Below are 2832 nucleotides of genomic sequence, written 5' to 3' on the forward strand. Positions count from 1 at the left end.
GAATCCACAAGCCCACACTTGGCATTGGGCAGCTGGAACAGGTGTCAGCAGCACCACGGAGCCTGCATGCCTACTGATGCTGCAAAAGCACCTACCCCACATGTCTGCCACTGCTGCTGCCACTTCAGAAGTCACCTGCAGAAGCCAATAATGCCCCTTCTCCCTCCCTCGTGCCTTCCCATCTCTCACTGGGTCCTCTCATTGGCAAAAACCGAATTGCAGTTTGGGAAATGTAGTTTTCAGACTTCCAGCACCTGCAGAACACACAGGGAGGGAATGAAGCTGAGAGCCAACAGGCAGAGAACCAGCATGCCACAGTAGCTACCTCAGATCCCCACTAGAAATAGAATCACTGTTTACCAGTGTATTTTCTGTCTCCCCTCATCAGAGGACAGGGTGCTGTTTGTCCACCACACTTTCTCCCGCACCTGGAACCCAGGCCTGAGTCAGCGCTCAATAAAAATATTCTGCCTGACTGCTTTGTCCTTCCACAAATAAAGAGGGTGAGTGTTCTCCGCTTTTAACATACAAAGAAACCAAGGTCCAGAAAGTCATGACTTGCCGAAAGAGACCCAGTTGCCATGACACGCCCATCTGGCAAGCTTCAGGATGGATTTGGGCAAAGACAGGGCTGAGTCGGCAGCTGCCCGCTCCCCGCCACGCCTCCCGGTCTGGTTGCTCCCGGCAAGCCAGGAGCCGTGATGTGGATGTCTCTTTCATGTCTCCATGTGCTCATGAAGCTGAGCCCAAGAAGGGCTGACTCAGTCGTGACCTCCTCAGGGTTGGTAACTTCCTTCTGCCCCAGGAAACGGAGCATCCTGAAGGCTCTGCCAAAAGGGCCATGATCGAGGTCAGGTAGTCTAGGCAACTGAGGCAGGGCTGGAAGAGACAGCATCGAGGTTGTATGCTAGTCACTCCCTCCTCTGTTTCCAAGGGTGGATCCCTCCACCACGGAGTCTGCTATACTTATGGTGACAATAAACCCCAAACCAAAAATTGCTGCACGTTTTTAATGTGTCCTTATGACACAAAATGGGAGAGTTAGTAATAGGGTTTATCCTCGGGTTTCTCAACCTTGGCACTAGTGACACTTTGGAGCTGGATAATTCCTTGTTTTGAGGGACTTTCTGGGGCTTCCTAGGATGTGTAGCAGCATCTTTGGTCTCTACCCACTAGATACTAGTAGCACTCCCTGACTTGTGACAACCAAAAATGTCTCCAGAAGTGTCCCATGGGTGGGTGGGGAGGGGGAAGGCAAAAGCACTCCTGGTTGAAAAGCATTCGTACATGCCCCAAATTCAGGAGGTATCTTTACACTGGACATCCCAGTGGCCAGGAGATGGTGCCCAGTCTGGCAGAAAATATAATCCCTGCCCTCAAGAGAAGAGGCACAATCCTGCCCCTAGTATGAGGGCAGAGACAGACCCTAACCTCAGAGGAACTTCTGGGCTAATGATAAGATCAGACAGCCCTAGAGAAGAAAAAAACATGTGGTGAAGAGTGCCAACTTTGGAGCCAGAATCCTGGATTCAAGTCCTGGCTCCACTATTTACAGGACGAGTTACCTCTCTGTACCTTGTTTCCTTATCTGTAAAATGGGGGGTAAGGGTAGCACTTATCTTGTAGAATTTTATTAAATTATTCATTATTTTATTTATTTTTATAATAGACTTTGTATTTTAGGAAAGTTTTAGAGTTACAGAAAAATTAAGAAGATAGTACAGAGTTCCCATATATGTCACAGCCAGCTTTTCTTATTATTAATGTTTGTTACAATTAACGAACCAATACTGATACAAGCTCAGGTATATGGTAGAGTGCCCCTTTATTGGGATTTGTCTGATGTTTCTCTCAGGTTTGGACTGGGGTTATGGATTTTGGGGAGGAAGATCACAGGGGCCAAGCACCCTCATTCTAGTCCATCAATAGTACATTCTATCAACATGATTTATGACTGTTGATGTTGACTTTGATCACCTGGCTGAGGTGGTATTTGTCAGGTTTGTCTATTGTGAAGTTACCCACTCCTTCCTGACTATGTTCTTCAGAAGGAAGTCACTATGCACAGCCCACACTTAAAGACTGAGGAGCCTCATAAGGTTTTTGTGAAGGCTGAATAAGAAATGGCATGCCCTTAAACAGTGCCTGGCATGTGGTAAATTCTGCCCAATGATTTGCTATGATGATGATGATGATGATGATGATGATGATGGGGAGACACTCTGAAGAGGAGCCTGGACAGTGCTTACACAGCAAACATACTTAGGATAACTCGTAAGATAGTAAACTGTGTAAGGCAGAAAAATGACCCCTCCCCAATGATGTTCCAGGAATTTATGCATATCTTACCTTACATGGCAAAAGAGACTTTGAAGATGTGATAATGAGTATGGACCTTGAGATGCGAAGATTACTCTGGATTATCTAGGTGGGCCAATCTCAACACATAAATCCTTCCAAGTGGAGAAACTTTCCTGGTTGAAAGTACAGAGAGAAGGTACAATATGATGAAAGAAGAATGTTGTAGAGATGGCAGCATAAAGACTCCGTTTACCATTGCTAGCTTTGGGATGAAGGGAGGGGGCCGTAGGCCCCAGAAAGACCCGTATCCCTGCCAACACCTTGGAAGACCCATATCCCTGCCAGCCCCATGAGATCTGTGTTGGACCTCTGATTACAGAACTGTAAGATAATACATTTGCATTGTTTAAAGGTGCTGACGTGTGGTAATTTGTTACAGCAGCAATAGGAGACTAATGTATGTACTGGGGCTGGAAGTAGAAATAGTCCTCAAGCAGATATTACTATTTACTAACTGCAGCGAATCAGCTT

Source organism: Pteropus alecto, unplaced genomic scaffold (genome assembly GCF_000325575.1).
Source record: "Pteropus alecto unplaced genomic scaffold, ASM32557v1 scaffold7, whole genome shotgun sequence".
Classification (NCBI taxonomy): domain Eukaryota; kingdom Metazoa; phylum Chordata; class Mammalia; order Chiroptera; family Pteropodidae; genus Pteropus; species Pteropus alecto.